This window comes from Spermophilus citellus, assembly GCF_964194105.1.
Source record: "Spermophilus citellus genome assembly, chromosome: 1".
NCBI lineage: Eukaryota > Metazoa > Chordata > Mammalia > Rodentia > Sciuridae > Spermophilus > Spermophilus citellus.
The window spans coordinates 89,944,494-89,967,264 of NC_138182.1; positions in this window are offsets into that span (position 1 = coordinate 89,944,494).

Genomic DNA, 22,771 nt, shown 5'->3' on the forward strand with positions numbered 1-22,771 from the left:
TGCCCCCCCCAAATACTTTTTTAGTTGCCATGTTATATTGAGTGTGAGTAAAAGCATAATGTATAAACTTCACTGCTAGCTCTTCAGTCCTTGCAGTATTCGGTATTCTAGAGACTCTAGGAATGAAGCAGAGGACCTGAGTGAAGGCACACTTAGAAACATAAGGAAAAAAAATGTTCTCAAAGAAAAAGATGGATATACCCCAGAGGAAACATCTGGACTTTAAGGAAATCTTGGCAATATTTCACAATATTGAAGGGTTCAGACTGAACCATAGTTCTGTTTTTATGAAGTTTCTGAGCCAATAATTTATTTTTCTTACATTTTTGAAGAATTGTGTAAGATATAAGAGAAGAAAAGGTACTCTGCAAACCCTAAAATATTTACTACTGACCATTTCCAGTTAAAGTTTTAAAGTTCCTTCACTGAAATACTAGATATCAAAAGTAAAGTAAAAATAAAATAATTGGTTAATATCACTTAAGGATAATGTTGCAAAATGATTTGAGTGGTAATGCAAATAGTTTGCATATTTCTTAGACAGCAATACATTACTGTTGGATTAGCCCCTTGAAGGGAAAATCATGGAGTAAGTATGTAGAGGCACTGAATAACGGGGCACCTAGATGCACACAGGGCATGACCATTTAAAACTCAGAAACATTGCTCAAAGGTTGAGATTTTAATATCACTCTGCCTAAAGATAGGTGTTTGTCTCAATTTGAAACTCCTGAATTTCATAATTTAAGTACATTGCAGAGGTGATATATTGTTTTCATGGATATGGACTCTACATGTAACAGAAGTACTGTTTATGGTTCAGACACATAAAGTTTAGTATGGTAAACTGTTTGTAAGCTTCAAAAATAATTTAATACAAATATCTCAAGTGATCTACTGGATAAGACACACAGAAATGCATTATGTTCCTAATATTTTAGAAGATTATATTGTCTTCAGAGAAACTAGCATAAATTATAAAGGAAGCCCTAAGCTTACCTGTTAGAACTAACCTCATAGATTCAGGGGTATAGATTTTCCCAATTAGGTCACTCATCAAAAGCAAAACATGAGTATTATTCACATATTCTAATTTGTTGGTATCTTTTATCCTTTAAGATAAATTTCATGCTTTATATTTGCAGCGTTCTCTTACAGATCTTTTTAACATTCTATAAAGAAGGATAACCTTAAAACTGTGAAAAATATCATATGTTTTGCATGGGCTCTCTCTTGTCCAGAGAGGAGGTCCAGGGAACAGGGTAGAGGAGAATGTGGCTGTGGAGTCACTAATCAAGACCTCTGAAGACCAATCAGGAAGCAGGCCTGATTTAATTGCTCAGTTACCATGTATATCCACTCAGGCAGTAGCTAAGCAGATTACAGGCAGCCACCAATGTCATTTCTGCTAACTGTTCTTGCAGCAACCAATTCAGGAGTGGGCCATGGAGCAAGCAGAGGGACTGCAACACATGGCCTCATGCCCAGGGCTGTGCCTATGGGATAAGAGGCTTGCTGCTCAGATGCCAGAGGCCCTTATTGTATGCCATGTATGCAGTACTCCATGCACTTGTCCCCACAATGTGTACCAGAGAATAACTTAAACCCTGTCCTGAAGGTCAGTCCTTAAACACAGATCAACTACTGACTTGCCTAACCTCTTCAGGTAACTCTATTTTCATAGAACTAAGTGGGAACACTCATGTTTTGAAGTGCCAGTGTTTTATTTTTCTGAAAGAAAGAAATAAACCTTTGATTTACTAAGATTCACTACATAAGCATGTGAGTGATAAGATCAAGGCTGCATTTTAAGAATATCAAGCTGGCAGCAGATTATCTAATAGGAAAGGAAGGTGTGTGCAGAAGGCCATAAGTACAGAGATGAGGAGGCCCGAGCCACAATTGTCTCAGACATATAGGGCTCTAAATTATTGAAGCAACTTTGAAGAGGGAAATAAGGATATGGAAAAACAATAAAAACAACAATCATAATTCTGTCAGGGAGTTTGAATATAAAATAGACCTTTTAACCAATTGACATAAAACACACAAAAAAAAGTACACAGAAATAAAACCAATAATTTTAAATGTCTCAATAATTAGTGCTACCTTTTGTCATAAATTGACATAATGGAGGTAATAACACATTATAAAATATAACATATTTAGTATAATCAATCTCATTTTTAAAACAATTGCAATTATTTGAGTTTTCAAATATTATCAAAACAAATTCTCTCTCTTAATAATTAAATATTTGTAACATTGAACAGATGTAATAACATCTTGTTAGGACTAATATGATGGTGTTTGGTATGTCATTGATAATTCTGAAGGGGCACTTGCTATTTTCTGAGACTAGAAGTAGTTTAAATGAGTACCTTAAAAGAATATAATAAAATGGTCACTTTTCAACCATGAGAGATATAAGGACATCATGGATACTATGAATTCCAAAAAAATATATATCAGAAGAAATTTAGTAAAATATTTTTGAAAATATGGAGAAATTAATCTTGTTTGGATTTTTTTACTTACCTGAAATTTACACAAATGGATCCTTTATCAACAGTATGTCCTGTCACTCAAGGTGATCAAGACAACTAAGGATTTTTATATTGGTGAAAATGTAAGAATCAAAGAGGCTCAGTCTAATCTTTAATCTAAAATGGAATTTTAGGGAGTATCCTATCAAAGTCATTCAAAAGGATGAAAGTGTTGTGAGATTAGCGAAAGCTGTTTCTGAAAGGTAGGCAATAAATAAACAAAGCATTTGAGTGACAGAATTGAAAGTTTGGGTCAAATTGTAAAGGGTAGAGAAGCCCAGATGAGAAAAGGAATCCTTATACACTGTTAATGGGAATGCAAATAAGTATAGTTACTATGGAAAATAATATAGTTTCCTCAAAAGACTGAAAATAAAGCTAACATTTGATCTAGTTATTCCACTTCTGGGAATACATACATAGGAAATGAAATCAGCATACGAAAGAGATACCTGCATACCCAGGATTACTTTGGTTATATTCATTATAGCCAAGTTATGGAATCAGCATTGATATCCATCTAAAGATGAATGGATAAAAAAGATAAATAAAATACCAATGGATAACATAAACTGTGTATGTGGTGTGTGTGTGTGTGTGTGTGTGTGTATGTGTGTGTGACACATATACACCTATGCATATATATGTATGTATACACCTAAATATGTATACACACACACACATATAATTGGGTATTATTCAGCCTTAAAAAAAATGAAATTTGTTTTTTCAGGAAAATGGACTAACTGGAAGTAATCACGTTTAGCAAAATAAGCCAGACATAAAAAGATAAGTATCATATGTCTTGCCTCATATATGAAATATGAAAAAAAATCAATAGATGAGGGAGTGTTAAGATTGTAGAAAGGGATCAGGGGAAGAGGTAAAGAAGGGAATTCAAAGGAGGAGAGTAAGAAGGTGTATAATATCAAACAACATATTACAGTATGCAAATATCACAATCATAATCTTGAATATGTAGAATTCATATGCATTAATAATAATAATAGTAAAAAATAAGAATGAAAATCAAAAAAGAAACAGGTTCTATTTCACTAACTCTATTTCAGAAGTAGTGTCCCATGATTGGAATTGGCAAGGTCTCCCAAACAATAAAATAGAATAAAAATGATAAGAGATAAGCTATTTTTTTCCTCTCCCGGATACATATATTTGGTTATATATAAATAGATGCATAATATATACAGTATAGCTTGGTATAAATTGGGAACCAGATGACTATTTCAATGGTGAATTATTATTATCTACCACTGAATGGTTCCTTTGTAGTTAGTGGTAGTACTTCACACATATCTAAGATTATATATTAGTTTAGTAGAGAGCACAAAGATCCCAAACAATCTAATTTAAATAAAATAAAGGATTCCTGAATCACATAATGAAAATTCCATATAACTAAAATGAATACTGCAACTTGGTGAAAATGGGAAGACAATGAGTTTTCTTGCATCTTAGCCCACAGACTGTCCTTTGGCATGATTCTTGCAAGAATTCCAGCCCCTTCTTTGCCCTCAACTTCTTTTAACCTGGAAAATTAGGACCACAAAGCATATATTTGGCAATCTGTATTCTTTCTTTGATAACTTAAATAAATATTTTTGGAGGTTCTATGTTCTGAAGCTGCAGAAATGGGGTACAAGAGGACAAAAGCACAATAATTATTGAATTAGACATTTAAGGTGCCTTTCTGTATGTATACACTGAAGTTATTTTAGTGGTAGAGCTGGCATTGTCTACCATTGAATGATTCATTTTAAATAAATGAACATATTTCACACATCTCTAAGATAACATATCAGTTTAGTAGCAAGTGAGAAGATTCCAACCAGTCTAATATAAGAAAATAAAGGATTCCTAAAGTATGTAATGAAAATTTCATGTAACCAAAATGAAAACTGTAGCTTTCCAGTATATTTCAAGCTGAATTAAGAAAGAGAAGAGGTGTTACACTTTAAGGTTGGACATTTTTTAAATTTAAAAGGTGCTCCTAATCTAACTCATCCAATCAAAGTCAGAAAATCTATCACCTCCTGCTTCTTAGAACTTGAGACCACTTTAAATTTCTTCTAAATAATTTTGATTGTGAGCCAGACATTTTCATCTCATGTAAAATCTACCTCTTTGTTTTTCCTATTCCAATTCACTTTAGTTAACTTTGGATGAAATTCAGTGTTAGCTGTAGGGACAATAGTATCAATATCACATAGATACATTTTCAAATACAGAATGTCAAGACTTACTCTAGGCCCACTAAGTCAGTATCTTCTGTTGAGAGCCACAGCCAAGGGGCCCCAGCAAACTTCCACCTGATTGGCTCACAGCGGCCCCAGCAAACTTCCAGCTGCCAGCTGATTGGCTCCTCTGCGGTGATGCTCATTGGGCTGTTTCCCTGCCCTTTCAGACCACGGAGCTGCTCATTGGGGGACTCTTTTGGCTCCGCCCACACGACCCAGCCAATCGGCCTCAAGAGCAGGAGGAGTGGGGGGTTGAGAGGCTTGTGAGAAGACGGTTGTGGCAGTTGGGCTCTGAGGGAATTCCTGAAGAGCTTGTGTGGTGTGGTGTGTGTTCTAAAAATAAAGTTCGTTTCTGCTTGATAAATGGCTCGTGAATTGTGCCCAGCCAGACTGCGGCAATCTTCAATTTCAATAATATTTACTGGTGATTCATACAAAAGTTAGATTGTAAATAACTTAAAGACCAAAGTGAATTCTGTGTAGATGAGAACTGGTAATCATAACACTAGAGCTAGAGCATCTGCACTATTTTAAAAGGTAACTTTTTAATAGAAATCCTAAAACCATTATGTTGCCAATTATATAAAAGTAAAGTGTTAATTTTTTATATCTCATGGCAAAAATGTTTATTACATTTATAGTCATAGTAACAGGTTAATCAACATGCATATTTGAATTGTGTAAAAATGATATGCACTATAATGTTTATGGTGACAGAAAATTTGAGAAAGAAAGGAGTTCAATGTAATAAATTATAAGAGAAGCATTGGTCAAGTTTTAAATTATGACTTCAGTGTCATTATTAGAGACATGCAAATCAATTGGGGTGCAAAGGAGCTTTTACATGAATCTTCTAGGATCCTGGTTATACAAAGCCTCAATTTCTTCTCTATTGTTTCATCCTATTTAGATCCTCTATTTTGTTGACACACTGTCACAGCAGTAACTAATGGTAGTTATTAAAATGTGCTCAAATTGTAGAAAATCTGGTATAGTAATATGATTCTAAGGGATTTTTAATAATTGATGAGGCAGCACATTTTTCGGGCTCCTGGAATAACCTGACTGCATTTCAAATAGAAAATTATATTCTGTCTATATTCCTTAATATTTTCACTTGGCAAACTCTTCTAAATCAAAATTAAAACAAATGAAATAAGAATAAAATATCACAAATCCAACAACTAAAATAAATGTACAACATACTTCTCTATGATATTATTTTTGGCTTCACAGAGAATATGCACGTCTCTGTTGATTATGTGTACCTTAATGAAAAGTGAATGAGGAGGTGTCTCTGACAGTCTTGAAATTTTTGTTATGTTATAAAAATAATAGAATTGAGGTAATATGAGTAAATGTATGAGCAAATTCCTTTTTAGACTCTTTTACTAATACTTGAGGGAAAAAAAACAGAATGAACTTGGCATTGGGTAAAATCATCCCTCCCCTCTATACAAATTATTAGTAAGGTAAACCCTGGATGTCCACCCCTGCTACCAATATTGTTCTCTTACCAATTCTGCCCTGCTTTTTGTGTTGTGTTTTTAAACATTAATTATATGAACAGGAAGACAAAAAGATGGTGTTTACTGAGAAAATATTAAGATACATTTCTTTTTGACATTTAATCTCATATCCACTTCCTTTTATTTTTTCAATTTAAGCAGACACTTTAATAAAAAACTAGAATCACAGGCAAATACAATGTTTTAATAGAAAGTAAAAAAGACATTCATTCTATGTCTGTCTCAGCATACTATTGAATTCAGCTGCACCGTTTCCTTGTGCTCACTCAGAAATACTCTCTAAATATCAAGTATAGTTAAACAGATTCCATATGTAACAACAAATATGAAACCTTTAAAAACATCTAGCCTCATTTGTGAATGCTTTTATGCTTTGATACTGACAGAATATCAGAAAATTATAAAGGGTTGTTTTGGAGACCCCAAGGGAGAGTGAAGGAACATTTATATATTAAGAACTATTACCTCTAATGGTTTACATGTCATGTGTAAAAAGAAAAAAAATTGCTCTTTCTTTATAACAATACAGTAGAGCATCTTTTTCATTGCATTTGAGGAACATTTTTAAGAGATATATCACCAAGCTGTGGAAAATAAGCTCTATTACCTCCCTGTTGAAAAGATGAGGGATAGTGAAATTGGAAGGTTAAATGGTTTGCTCACCATCTCATGCTGTTATTGGCAGAGGAAATATAGGAGAATAGCCTCTGGACTTTAAATCTGTTGCTTAGCTACTGATCCACAATAGCTCCCAATTGACTTGAACTACAGAGTGGTAGAGAATTTGAAGATTCAAAAAAGATCATGCCTCCACTGGAATGAAAAGTGGGAAATTCTATCAACATATTGTCCTAGGCATCAGCCAGTCAATCACCCTCCTCAAACAGAGTCTTGTAATAGTATATTCGATTTATTTTTGAATTTTCATGATATCATAAATAAATTTCCAGATGATATTGTGTTATACATATAAACTAGAGAATAACTGTGTTACCTCACCTTAATCTATTCAAAATACATATAGCTAGACTAATATTTTTGCAGAAAATTTCATAGTCACTTGACCTTAGCTGTGATAAAGTTAGAACAACTGTCAGATGATATAGGTTGTTATGCATGTCTCTCCATCACAATAAAAATTTGAAGCAGAGTAAATATTTTTTAAAAATTTAAGTATATTTCATTTTAAAATAAAAATTGTAAAAAATTGTATTTTGTCAAAACAATGAACAGAAAAAATATTTTGAATTCTAGCAACTTTTAATAAAAAATAAAGATAATTTTAATTGATTTGTAGATATTTGCTTTCTGGTTTTAATGACCATATTGTAAAAGAAATGTCTCTATCCCTTCCCGTCTCATTTTGATGAATAAGAATTGCTGGCAGAGAGTGGAGATCTTTCCCATTTCCAACTGTACATCTTGCTTATGCAGATGATATTTTGATCACTACTATGACTTTTTTTTGATTACCTCTTATGCCTTCCTCTTCCATTAATCTCCATTGACATGCATAAGCCTCCTGGATGGTTATTGATAGGAAGAACACTTAAAGCTTCAGACTGTGGGCTTTCTCAGCTCCATGTCTGAGGTAGAGAGAGAGCTAGAAGCCAGTAGAACATATAAGATAACATGAATATGCAACTATATGGTTTATTACTGGTACTACATTGTCTATAGTCAGTACTTAAGAAATTGGGAGTAGTCAAGGAGCCCTCTAGAGCTTGCAGACTCAAAGTAATATATTTATAGCCCAATCAAATGATCTCCCTCAGGATTACAATTTTAATTAAGCTACAATTAGAAAAAAAGCAGCTCCCAATCTCTGCCTTAACACTTTTCCAGGATCACAATTAGAATATGTTTCTTCATTTGTGAGCATATTTCTCCATAAAATGTCAGTAATATGAAGTGGGAGCCCTTTATCCCAAGCATTCTCTCCTAAAAAAAAAAAAAAAAAAAAAAAAAAAAAAAAAAAAAAAAAAAACCTCCACTTTTGTCAAACTCCTCTTGAATTTCCATCATTTCAAATCAATGTTTTCAAACATATACATAATCTACAGTCTTCTTTATATATGTTTGTTTCTCACCAAACTTTGACAATCTATCTACATTTTATGAATTCTCTGGCTTTTAAGCATGCATACATATATTTCTACCAGTTTACCCTGGTGACTTCTGATGTTATGTATATGCTTTAACCTTTATTTTTCCTGAGATAAAAACATCCCTGCTAGGGGCTGGGGATGTGGCTCAAGCAGTAGCATGCTCGCCTGGCATGTATGCGGCCCAGGTTCGATCCTCAGCACCACATACCAACAAAGATGTTGTGTCCACCAAAAACTAAAAAATAAATATTAAAAAATTCTCTCTCTCTCTCTCTCTCTCTCTCTCTCTCTCTCTCTCAAAAAAAAAAAAAATCCCTGCCAGTATGGTATATGAAAATGAACAAAATGACTAGAAACAAAGGCCAAGTATTGCACCATGCACAGTAAAAACAATTGTAAAAAGAGAAAAATAATCTATGGCAAGTGCCTTGTACTTTGGAAATAGGAGTTTATAATTAAATGGAATAATGATTGGTTTCTTTATGATTTCTTATTTGTGTACAACAAATTGTACTCTGTGTATGTGTTGTTTTAATCAATGGAAACATAAAGATGGATTAGGTAAAGTTATCTTAACTTGGCTCAAGAAGCCATTCTGTACTATAGACAGACACCTACATTTTTAAGTAACATCATATTACATATTTTACTAAATAATGCTATGTTGTATTTTAAGAGTGTACTAAAAAAAGTAATAGTAATATATTGACTTATCAACCTTTCTGATAATTCACAAAATAACACTTCAAATTAATGCCTTATTAAGTTGTAGAAATGTGCTCAAATTTCAAATAATTTAGGAAAGACATAATTACATAATTTCTTATAACCAGATGAAAATGTAATTTCTTCATTTAAGGATGCTTTGTGCATTTATTTAAAAAGCATAAATACCTGAAATAAATGGGATATAGTCAAGGCAGTTTGCCAAGATTACAGCAGTACATGTATCATCTCAAAACCCATTAAAATATGCTGCTAGCTTGATGCTTTGTCAAACAAAAGGTTAAATATGCAAAAGGAAAATAAAGCATGCATGAATCACTTTTAAAAATAAATCTTATATTTATTTTCATTAGCAATGAGAGAAAAATTATCATTTTCTAAGTCTATACCTTGTGCTGTTTTCAAAAACCAGAGCTGGTAGGTCTTTGAATAATATGGATACTGTATTCTTTGTTAGTTGGCTTTAGTTCTGAGGAGTTGACATTTCTCAATCTCTCACCATTAATATTTTTTTTTCTCCCTTGTGACTGGCCTGCCTGTGTTTCAGGGCTTAGTCACTCTCTAATATACTCTAACTCCTGAAGATGAAATGGCCTAGGGACAAACAGCTTTTTCTTTTTTCTTTTCTTTTTTTTTTTTTTTTTGTCTTTCCTGATAAAATTGAGAGTTCTGGTGTATGAATGCAAAGATTCTAAAGAAATAAAAACACAGTATAATTTATAATCTGTATTTTAAGAACAAGTCATTAAAACTTATATCTTAGTTATCTTATATGTAAAATATAATTTTAATATTATAGTTATACAATATAAAATTATGCTATGATCTTATGTTTAAATTTCATAGGTTTAAAGTATTTTTATTCTGGGATTTAAAAAGGAAAGTGCAACTCTATATATTGGGCTTAATTTTTTTTAATATTTATTTTTTTAGAAGTAGTTAGACACAATACACTTAAATACCTTGCTACACCAAATTGCCAGTTGCAATTTATTTTTTATTTTTAATCACCAATTTATTTCAGAGAACTTCATGAAAACATTAGAGTGTGAAATTTTTTGAGAAACAATATTGCATTGTCTTACATATCATTTTCAAAGACATGAACACCTCAATCATATATCCCCCTCACTAGAATGGGAGAAAAAAAAACAGAAACAACTAGCATTAGTTGACAGAATCTTGTAGTCCAGACTTATATCAGATAAAATGCACCAGTGTGGATATTCTGGTTTAAAGACTATTAAAATAACTCTGTACTGGATGGTAGACAACTGTAGTTTTCTCCCCAGACAGTTCTCTCCAAATTTTCCCCATTAACAAATAAGAGCATGGGGGTCCCAGAACCAGGACTCTAGTGCAAGGCCAGAATCATCCTGTTTGACCCTCTGCCATTTCACTGAAAGGCAGTATCAATCTGTAACCAAGCAATTTAAAATCTGCTACTATTACTCTTTTATGGAATAGTTATGAGAAATCATTCTTTCTTTCCTAATAGAGTCAATTTTATCTCATGACAATATCCCTAGTGCAAGTCTCTTTCAAATTATTACTAATCAACTTGGAAGATTATGGAATACAACAATAAGTTAGGATGTTGGAGAAAGCCGAAATCATTTATGAAAAACATTATACATTCATTTGTAGTATGTAGAGTATCTTGTACTCTCAACTAGCTTCCCTAAGAGTCATCTTTTAAGGTAACTTAGTATAGTATCAAACCAGGAATGTGGCATTATAAATGGCAATGTGTTTTAATTTCAGTTTCCACATTTTCATGGCTGGTATATAAAATATAACTTGGTTTTTGTTGGGTTTAAGCTTGTGGCTGATGACCTTAAAAACTTACTAATTAGTTATATGTGTTTTGTTGCAGATTCCTTGGAATTTTCTCTGTCTGACTGTGCAAATATCCATCTACCTATCTCACCTGAAAATTTGGAGTTTTAAAAATTTCTAATTTGCATGTATTTTATTCACTCCTTTTTCATGCCTTGATTTATCTGGTTAAGAATTCCACTACAGTGAATTAGAGTGGTGTGAATGGACATCCTTAATTTGTTCCATATGCTAACAAAAAATAATTCCATTTTCACCACTAGATACAGTGGTGTTAGGTGAATAAGCAAGCTGTAAGGTGAGTAAACATAAGTGAGCACCAATTTTGTATTCAATAAAGAAATTGTAGGTTTATGCCATTAAAAATTATATTGAGTGAATTGTTTTCTTCATCAAGTATTAACTTTCAGCTTTGACAGTACTGTCATAGCTTTTTTTTTCTTTCAGTCATTACAGTTCAAACCCCAAAGCCCTTTAATAAGAAAGGGGAGTACAAAATAGGTACACATTTTATATTTCACAAAAATTTCCAGACATTTTAGTGTGTATAGCTACAATATTATTAAGAAAATATTGTTCTTCTGGTCATGTACAGTTAGTTTTTAAAGTGAAAATCTAAAAAAACACACTTTTTTTTTTCTTTTATAGGCAGAGCATAGATTTTTTGATGAAGGTACACTTGGTAAAGTAGAGCAGAATGAGCCAAGTGAGAGAAAGTGGCTCAAGACCCTGATATCTGGGCCAGTTTTGTCTTATATGCTAAACTGTGCCTCCCTCTCCTCCCCACAGATCTTACTGAGGATCAAGCCCTATTTTTTCCCATTGGTTATGTTTTGGGCACTTTGGCAAGGATCAGATAATTGTATCTGTGGTGCTTTGTCTCTGTGTCTTTTCAGTCCCATTGATCTGTGTGTCTGTCTTTATGCCAGTACCATGAAGGTTGGCTTTTGTTTTTTTGCTATAGCTCTTTGAAGTCAAATATTGTGATGCCTCCAGCATTGCTTTTTTGCTTTGAATTGCTTTGGCTATTCTGGGTCTTTTATTCTTACAAATGAATTTTTAAATTTGTATTTGACCGCAAAATGCATTACAATTCTTATTACACATAAATAGAACAATTTTTCATATCTCCAGTTGTATACAAAGTATATTCACACCAATTTGTGTCTTCATACCTGTACTTTGCATAATAATGATCATCACATTCCACTATCATTAATAACTCCATGCCCCCCACTTCCCCTCCAAGTCCTCTCCCCTATCTAGAGTTCGTCTATTGTTTTCTTCCCATAATCCTTCTCCCTATCCCACTATGAATCAGACTCCTTATATCAATGAAAACATTCAGCATTTGGGTTTTTAGGATTGGCTAACTTCACTTAGCATTATATTCTCTAACTCCATCCATTTACCTACAAATGCCATGATTTTATTCTCTTTTATTGCTGAGTAATATTCCATTGTGTATATATTCCACATTTTTTTATCCATTCATCTATTGAAGGGCATATAGGTTGGTTGACAAATCCTCAGAAAGGAAAACTACCCCATTTTCAATAGCCTCAAAATAAATAAAATACTTGAGAATCAACTTAACAAAAGAGGTAAAAATTCTATCTGATGAAAATTACAGAACACTAAAGAAAGAAATCAAAGAATACCTTAGAAGATAGAAAGATCTACCTTGCTCTTGGGTAGGAAGAATTAATATTATCAAAATGAGCATACTTCCAAAAGCACTATACAGATTTAATGTAATTCCAATCAAAATCCCATTGAAATTCCTCATAGAAACAGAAAAACCAGTCATGAAATTCATCTGGAAAAATAAGACACCCAGAGTAGCTAAATAAATTCTTAGTAGGAAAAGTGAAGCAGGTGGCATCACTATACCAGACCTTGAACTATACTACAGAGCAATATTAACAATGACAGCATGGTATTGGCATCAAAACAGACTGGTAGACCAATGGTACAGAATAGAAGACACAGAGACTAACCCACAAAACTACAATTATCTTATATTAGACAAAGTTGCCAAAAACATGCATTGGAAAAAAATATACCTTTTTCAACAAATGGTGCTGGGAACAGTGGAATTGCATATGCAACAAAATGAAATTAAACGTCTATCTCTCACCAAGCACAAAACTCAACTCAAAATGGATCAAGGACTTAGGAATACAACCAGAGACCCTGCATCTAATAGAAGAAAAAGTAGGCCCTAATCTTCATCATATGGGATTGGGCCCCAACTTCCTTAATAAGACTCCTGTGGTGCAATAATTAAAATCAAGAATGAATAAATGGGATGGACTCAAACTAAAATGTTTCTTCTCAGCAAAAGAAACAATCTGTGAGGTGAATAGAGAGCCTAAATCTTGGGAGCAAATCTTTACCCCTCACACATCAGATCTAGCACTAATCTCTAGGGTATATAAAGAACTCAAAAAGCTAAGCACCCAAGAAACAAATAACCTATCAATAAATGGGCCAAGAACCTGAACACTTGTCAGAAGATGAAATACACTCAATCAACAAATACATGAAAAATGTTCATCATCGATAGCAATTATATAAATGCAAATCAAAACCACTCTAAGATTTCATCTCACTCCAATTAGAATGGCAGCTATTATGCATACAAACAACAATACATGTTGGTGAGGATGTGGGAAAAAAAACACACTCATACATTGCTGGTGGGAGTGCAAATTGGTGCAACCAATATGGAAAGTAGTATGGAGATTTCTTAGAAAATTGGGAATGGAACCACCATTTGACCCAGCTATCCTTTTCCTTGGTTTATACACAAAGACTTTAAAAACAGCATACTACAGGGACACAGCTACATCAATGTTTATAGCAGCACAATACACAATAAAAAAATGCACTTTTGAGAGAGAGACAAATTATTTGAATGGCTAAACCTGTTTTTTCTAGCTTTGTCTTCAGTGATATTAATTTTGTTTTTCTGGCAGTCTATTTGCTAGATAGCTGTATCTTCTTAATCCTACTACATCAATAGACATCACTGAGCATGCACAGATCAAGGCAAAACTGGAAAATATAATGGATTAGATCAGATAGAAAACTGAGTTGTAATACCATGAAGACATGTAAAGTCATGGGACTTTATACAAACTGGAAAAAAATCAGTGATGAAAATGTTCATTGATGAAAACCTTTTCTACAAATTTTAATATTTACTTGGGGTTTATTTTTACAAAATTTAAATTGTAAAAGATGTTGAATTTAAGGCATGAATTAGCATTGTTAACTCCCATGAAACAATGTCAGTTGTTTCATTCTGAAGCTTGATTTTGGATCATCTCATAGGCTTATGTATGTTGCATTTTTTAAAAGAAATCAAAATAGCACAATATGTACATAGAATATTCAAAATAATTTATGTACAGTGTAGAAAACAACCAGAAGAGAGAACATTATCAGGGAATAGATGAGATTAACTCCACAGAGTTGTCAATTAAGGACTAGATTGCATGGCTGTCAGTTTTTTTTTTGTTTGTTTTCTTGTTTTTATTTTAATAGCATTGGCACATAACTGATACCAGTATAAATTTCATTCCAATACAAGATTTAAGTCACAAAGTAATCAGTTACAACAAGGTAGTCATTGAGTGGATTTATGGCTTTTGATACTTAAATTGCATTCTGGCAATAAAGAAAGCAATTTAATCTAGGTGAATGCTTTTGTTCTAGGCCATGATAATGGATAGTACACGTTTAGGAAGAAGAGATGTTGTGATACCTCACTAATCATATTACAGGGAATTCCATCTATACATACCTGCTAGCTGATATAATCTTATTGATCCTAAAATCTACTGACATGAAAGAAATCTTACCTTTTTCTTTTACTTTTTAAGTTATTAATGATGATCTGTATTTTTAGTTTCCTATCCTTCCACATTGTTCTGTCTCCTGTACGGTTATTTTAATTATTTCCATGCTATAATAAAGATGGATGTATGACACCTTACACATATGTCAATACTTAGGTAATACCAAGTCTTGCTTTTAAAATTTTCTTTATTACCAGAATGCAATTTAAATGTCAAAAGCCATAAATACACTCAATGGCTATCTTGGTGTAACTGACTACTTAGTAACTCAAATCTTGTATTGGAATGAAATTTATACTGGTATCAATCATGTGCCTATGCTGTTTAAAAAAAAAACTGACAACCATGCAATCCAGTCCTAAATTGACAACACTGTGGAGTTAATCTTATCTATTCCCTAATAATGTTCTCTCTTCTGGTTGTGCTTATTTCTAATTTTTCATTATCCTCTCTATATTATTTAAATATAGTATAGAAAAATCACGTTTCCTAGACTACATTATGCAATTTTATTAGAAACAGGTCCATATCTGTCACATGAAGAAATAAATTACAATCCCAAACCACAAGAAACTAAAGCAATTTTAAAATTCTACTATATTATAAATATCTTCTCTCTCAACCTCACAAGAACAGTACTCTATAAACCCTAGTTTTCCTTCCTCAACTTTGTGTACTTATCACAAATGTACTCTCCTACTGGCATTATTACACTAATATACTCTATAAAATTCAATTTGATATTGATGCAACAGAGATAATATGAGAAAATATAACTTGTGGGTTATTTTAATGATATTCATAAACTGTTTGATAATTAATAAGACATTTATTATGTTACTTTATCCACTTAGTAGAAGTAAAGACACAGTTTTTATACCCACAGTTTCTTTGTAATGCAATTCTTTGAATAAAATCCCTTGCCTTCAATTTCTGTTACTGCCTTATTTGCTGATTTTTCATAAACTGCACAATGCTATTATTTTAACTTTTATTAGCTTTCTTGTGTTATAAGAAAAACTAAAGAAGTATAATGGGATAGAAAATAAGCTGTGAAACAGTTTTTCTATTAAAAGAAGAGTTGTGGCTGGAAATATAGTTCAGAGGTAGAGTGCTTGGCTAGCAAGTTTCAACACAAGAAAACAGGCTCTAATTTTCAGTTGCTATAGTTTAAAAGAGTAAATCAGTTATCGGGCAAGTTAATTACAGGGATATTCAGATGAAGAAATGCTACAGGTATTAGAAAAATTGTCTGAAGCTATTTTACAGAAGCAAAGTAAAGATAAACCTAGACCAGAAGCAATGGTAATAAAGTGAACAAAATGTAACTAGCATCACACAGTAAGCAAAGCTATGGAATTAGCAGTTTTTAATTGTATTAATGTATTCCTAGAAGTATAGATAAAGCTTATTCCTAGAGACTATACTGTTATAACAATAAAAATTAAGATATAGTATCTATTTTAAGATTTAACTTCTGTAAAACATATATATATATATATGTTTTTTTTTCAAGTGACCCACACAGAAGGCCAAACTGAAGTAACATAGTGCCATTATTGATAAATTCAAATTAGTGTTTAATTGGAAGAATACATAGTGCCATAGGGGTTAGAGAAAAATTTTGTCCTAAATGAGCTCTAATTATTCCAAACTATCCTGAATTTCTGTTTGAATAAATAGGTGTGGCTGAGTAATATGGATTTACTATATAACTAGAAGTTATCTAAAATAACTTCCATGTAAAATATAATGCTCTTATAGAAAAAACCCTGCTAATTAGATGGTTGGTTGTATAGTAAAATCTGCACTCAGTGTGCATAGTGTTTCAGACTGTAGAAATTACCTTTGCAAGCTGAAATCATGGAAAGAAATTTTAATAATCAATTAGAAAATCTATTTATGTTTATTTTTAAGATAAGTATTTTTCAACATTACTAATTTTGTATTATTTTGTTTGTGTCAAAATATTGAAAACTTTTCTATTGTTGATTTTAAATTTATAGAGAAAAAAAAGTGTAAAACTGATGTGTAACTAACAAAACTATTGAAATCCAAGGGTTATATTTCCTAATTTGGAAAAAAAAAACTGACTTTCTTGTTGTCTTTGTGATACAGTAAGAATCTTCTCTATGCATTAAGAGTTATTTTATTCCACTCTGCTTGGAAAATCTTCCAATATTTTTATTGGTGTTCTCTCAAAATTGTGAAATATCTTCAAAGTTTTCTTTAGTGTGAAGGCTTTGCCAGTATTTCTTCCTCGGGGATATACTTATCTTTTTCTGTGAAAACATTTCCTCCTTGTGTTTCTAATTGTGCCTTCACTCAGGTCATCTGCTGCATTCCTAGAGTCTCTAGAATACAGTAAGGGTAGCATATCCACAGTCCTGTCTCCTTTTACCTTCCACTCACATTGCTCTTCCTTTCAGCTTTGTTGCTTCTCATTTCTTTGCTGCGTTTTCACTTTTGTTGAGCAATTGCCTCAGTCTGTTACCCATGCTAACTCTCATATGGGTTTATCACTGTGACACAAGAAGTCAGTACAACTTCAAGCTTTGCTGTCTGTTCCTGAACTGAATATCAGAATCAGGGGCCGGTCTCTAGTTCACATAATGATTCCTGTGTGAACTGAAGAGGTAGCAGTGAGGTTTATACTTTATGTTACTACTCACACTTATTATAATAACTAAAGTTTTAAAATAATTTTAAAACACAGGCATTGTTATGCAAAAATGTGGTAACTGAAAGTTGTGCATAAAAGAAACCTGCAAAGGTTAGACTGTCTGTATTAAAAACCAGTGACTCCTACAATTTTTTAGAATTGAGGTCATCAATTATTTTTCAGGGAGAAATATGTTATAAGTAAAATTCTTTAAGATTGCATGGATTTTATTTGTATGTTTAAAAAAATTCTTTACAAAAAAAAGCATGTGTTTATTGGCTTCGGTTAAGGCAAACAGGTCTCACCTCCTAGTCATCCTTAAGTCGCTTAGGGAAAACTATTATGAATGGAAGTCCATTGTAAACTACAGCAGACACTTCCCAAACCACATAAAGATGGCTTGAATGCAGAAAGAAATAGCTGCATGGTTATATTAAGCAGCGAGGTTATAAGTCTCATTTAAAATTCTCTTATACCAACTACAAAAAGGAGCACAAAGGAACTACTAGAGTTGTGGGAAGAATTTGACAAAAGCAGTATATATGTCACTGTTAACCTTGTCTTTTTCATATGAATAAATACCTTACAGAAAAATTAAGCAAAATATTCAGTTCTTTGCTTTTTTACACTGATCAAAAAACACTTTCAACTAAATTTCTTAACATATAATTGCTATTACTAAGACCTATTCAAAATAGTTTTAGAAATATCAGAAATTAAAATTATTTTAGATTTATTGAGTATATTTATAGACTTAAACTGATTTTCTAGCTACACTGAATTCTATTGTTAATGTCTTATTAAATAAGATTTTTTTTTCAAGGACCTTCTTAAGTATGTACTCTGTACCCTTATTATTAGACTGATTTTGCACCAATGTCATGTTCATTTATTTTGTTTAATATATATTTAACAAATGTTTCCTCTTACACTCAGAAAAAAGGACAGCTGAATTCAAAATCCCCAATGTTCTGTCCTCTCTCTCCCCCAGAAAATTCTTCCTTTATACAGTGGCTCTTCCTCTGTCCCTACAGTTAACTTTACCCTTTAAAATAAGCTGTTATTTCATTTGTCTTTATGTCTCTGTAGCATTGTCTATTCTTTCACCAAACTTGGGCCTGTATTTTAAGGTTTTCTTCCTGAAATCTTAACTCTGAACAAATCCAAACATTGAATTTCTCTGCCCTATAATAGCAGTGATGAATATTTTGGAGGAAATTGTCCAGATGGTTGTAGTGACGCTATACAAAATCCACTGCTGCAAATCTCATTTATGTTTGAACAATGCCCAGAATCTTTCTCCTATTATTATACTCAAGCATTTTACAATTTTCATAATTATCATTTAAAAATGTTTTCCCTTCTGAAAATTCCTGAGAGGCCTCAACAGTCCCATTGTTTTCTAGCAAATTACCTTGCTTTTGTTTTACAGGGAAAATGTGCCATCAGAGGCTTACTAACACAATTTCCTTATACCAAATACAAAAAAAAAAAAAAAAAGAAAAAGAAAAAGAAATAAAGAAAAAAAGAAAGAAAGAAAGAAAGAAAGAAATGTGTTTGTACCTATACATACAAACACATGCATACACATGTAAGTACACATGTGTGTGCATGCACATATATGCTAGACTTTTTTTATTTCTTCATAAGGAAAATTCCATCACATTCTAATTAGTTATCTTTTAACTATATACTCAGTCTCACTATTTCTCGATGAAGTTTCATTATCAATTGTCCTCCTCATTTATGTCTGCAACATTTCCCTCTCGTATGAGCCCTAAAATATAGACAAATTTGTTTTATACTTTAAAACATTCTGTTTTGTTGATTTTTATTTCATTCACTGCCTGATCTTTTTGTTTTCTTTCTCTCTTCTTCACAGCCTAATTCCATGCATGTATATGTGAGAGTATACTATACGCATTGCCTGTTTTCCCACTTCCTGTTGCTGCTCAAATGAGCATAATCTGGATTTTCCAGACTCTGTTAATTAACATGATGACACTGGACCAAATATACCCAACTCTGTAAGTTTTTCTTTCAACCAATACTGTTCGAAGTTTTTGACAACTATCTTTCAAAGCACATGAGTATTTTAAAATCTTTTGTCATTATAGGATATCATACTCATCTCCTGAAAGCAGGTAGACAAATACATGTATTTAAAGAAACAGAGAAAGCTATGATAAGTTCAAAGAAAACCACATTTGGCTACACTTTTTGTTTTTTAGTATTTATTTTTTAGCTGTAGTTGGACACAATATCTTTATTTTTATTTATTTATTTATTTATTTTTATGTGGTGCTGAGGATCAAACCCAGGGCCTCACATGTGCTAAGCCACAACCCCAGCCCCTTGGCTACACCTTAATAGAACTAAGTTGCATTAAAAATTATTGGAAATGGAAGGATATCATTAATACTAATGATATTAGAATTCCTGCTACAAAAATGGAAAAATAACAAAATCATGTATGACTAACAACTCTTACAAAGAATGCAAAGTATATTAATACTCTTTAAAAGGGAAACATGATACAGGTGGGTCATAAAAATGAATAGATGGCAGACTTAACATAATATTTATTAGTCACTATATTATAGGTTAATGAATAAAACGTTTCAGACAAAATATAAAGATTTCATTCTGCTTAAAAATAAAAAATAAAAAATTGTAGATTATACAAAAGTTTTGAAGTGTTCCAAATGCAATAATAGGCAACAGATATCATTAGTTATCATAGTAATATAAATAAAATTATGATGCACTGCAAACACACCAAAAGCAAAATGAGTAAAATTAAGGGGGGCGGGGTGTGTAACAAGTGGTGGCTGGCAGAAATGTAAATTCTTACAGTCATTCTACAAGTCTTTGGCAGATCTACTAAAGCTGTCCATATGTGTATATTGTGACTCACTCACTCCCATTCTCAGTGTACACCTGCCAAAAATTCATAAATGCACTTGCCATGTATGTATACTAGAACATTCAAACAAGCACTGTTCATAATAATAAAAACTGGTACTACCCTAATTTCTATCAATGATAGATTGCTATGACATAATTACACAATGGTGTACACTAATAAAAAATAAAAAGCTATAGCTCTGTTAAACAGAATGGATGACTCATGAATATGCTGTGAATTAAAGAAGCCAGACACAAAAGAGTAGTATGTATTGTGTGATAGTGTTCATTAAGAATAAAAATTCAAAATTAGTAAGTGTTATTAGAACAGAATAGTAGTTAGCCATGATGGGTAGAATGGATAGGAAATGACACAAATGGGGATCTCAGGTTGTAGGTATTTTTGTTGTTGTTTCTAAACATGATCGCTTTTTAAAACTGTAAACAACTTAAGAAGTTTTTGGTTTTAATCAACAGTTCTTAAATGAGATTGCCACCGGTTTTCAAAAATAAAGTTTTACTAGAACAAATCCACACTTAATGTTTTATATCATCTATGGTAATTTTTGTACTACCATGGCAGAGCAGATTAGTTGCAAGAAAGATCATATGGCTATCATGTTGACTATCTGAACTTTTGTAAATAAAGTTTACAATCTCCAACCAAGCTATATAGTATATTATTATTAATTTTGCTTTAAAGATTCAGTTATTTCTTGCAGTAATTAAGAACTGTTAATATCTCTTCATTCCATTTTTAAATATTTATTATTGCATTGCAAAGATCTGAGAAATGTGCCTGAAGAACTTCAACATAATGAAAGAGGTCTGAAGTTGTTAAATTACTCTGTTCTCATTTTAGAGTCATTAATTTTTCTTTCCTCTTAAGATTATGTCCTAAGATTATGTTTGTGGTAGATTATGAGCTGACTATTTTTTATCCTTATAAAAATATCACACATTGCATCTTTATTGTTCTTGCTCCCATTGTTTCTAAGACATGCTGTCATGCTTATCCTTATTCCCCTGTATATAATGTATTATTTTTCCTCTGGATTCCTTTAGGATTTTTCTCTGGACTTCAGCCTTAGAAATGTGAACATAATATAGATGTATGTGCACATGAGTGTGTGTGTGTGTGTGTGTGTGTGTGTGTGTGTGTGTTTGTGTGTGTATGTGTACACATGTGGCCACAGATGCTGTTTTATTATACATACTGACTAGTTTTCACAATGGTATTTGAATCTGTGGAATATCATCTGTTTTATGCCCATTCTTATTTTTTATGTACTTGTTTAATACAAAAAAATTCTTATATTTCATTCCAAATATTTCAATATGTGATTTTAATGTTCAGTTGTGAACATTAATAAAATTTCATTATTACTTATTAATAGTAATTTTTTAAAGTGATAGTTTTTAAAATTTAATAAAAATGCCACTATGAGTTATTTTCATCAGCATACAAATTAATTTCATATTTGTTGTATTATACTAATTACATAAATTTTGTGATAAAATTCCAAATCGTGCAGTGGAACATAATGTGAGTGTTTTTCTAATCTATGTGGAAGGAATTATTTCTTAAATAATACCAAGTGTAACAACAAAAATTTACATTTACCAAATAAGACAAACATACAAAAAATGAATTGAGTGAATATATGTACCACCCAGGTGAGAGAGAAGAGGAATAATTTCAAAAATAATATCTACATACATTTATACACATGTGTATGTGCACAAACGTCTACACATTTCCCTATAAAATAATTAATGAAGGTAAAACACTCGATAGAAATGTGGACAAATTCAAGCCAACATTACACAAAATTTACAAGCAATGATTAAAGTTTAGTAGAGATCTAGAAATACCAAATCTTGCAATAGATGTAGAACTGTGTTTTTTTTTAATGACTCGTAGAATGTAAATAAGTAAAATCATTTTCGGAAAATAATATGGAATTATTTTTAGTTCTGATAAATTCTTTCTTTCTCTCTACCTCTTTGCCTCTGTCTCTCTTCTCTATCTTCACAAATAAAGAAATTCAGGATGATAAACGGTAATACAGGGAAAGACATCCATGCATTCACATTGATGAATTATTTTCAATATTATGTTTTTGCCATTATGTTCATGGATAGATCAATAAAGCAAGATAGACACTTAAGTAAAAATACTATTATTATGAATCACTAGTTTCCATTCCTATTATTTTTCTGTTCTTTGAATTGTACCAAGAGAAATATCTAATGATTTTTAAATTCTGTTTCAGCAAAGACAAAAAAGGTCTTAATATCAATAGCTTAGGCAGTCCAACAGATCTATGAAA